Here is a 307-nt window from a genome sequence, read left to right as displayed (position 1 = left end):
ACTTTAAATTATCTTCATGGTTAAAATATATGAGCGTTTCATGTCAGTACCTAGTTATAGCATTACACTTTTTTATCTCTCTTTGCATATCCAGTCATGCAAAGTCGCACAATGTGCCAAGCCTTCTTAGAGTACGAAGAAACCAGGAGTGGCTCAGAAGAAGGAAGAAGGAATACAAAACAAGGAAAAACAGGAACAAAAAGAGGTGTCCGGATGAGGAAAGGAGATAAATAAAGTTGATTCGTGTCTCCAGAACCTGGGGACACGAATTATTGGAATGTATGCTTAGGCAGGGCTCGTGATGGAT

This window comes from Penaeus monodon, chromosome 31, assembly GCF_015228065.2.
Source record: "Penaeus monodon isolate SGIC_2016 chromosome 31, NSTDA_Pmon_1, whole genome shotgun sequence".
NCBI lineage: Eukaryota > Metazoa > Arthropoda > Malacostraca > Decapoda > Penaeidae > Penaeus > Penaeus monodon.
Note: the sequence above shows the minus strand (reverse complement) of the source record.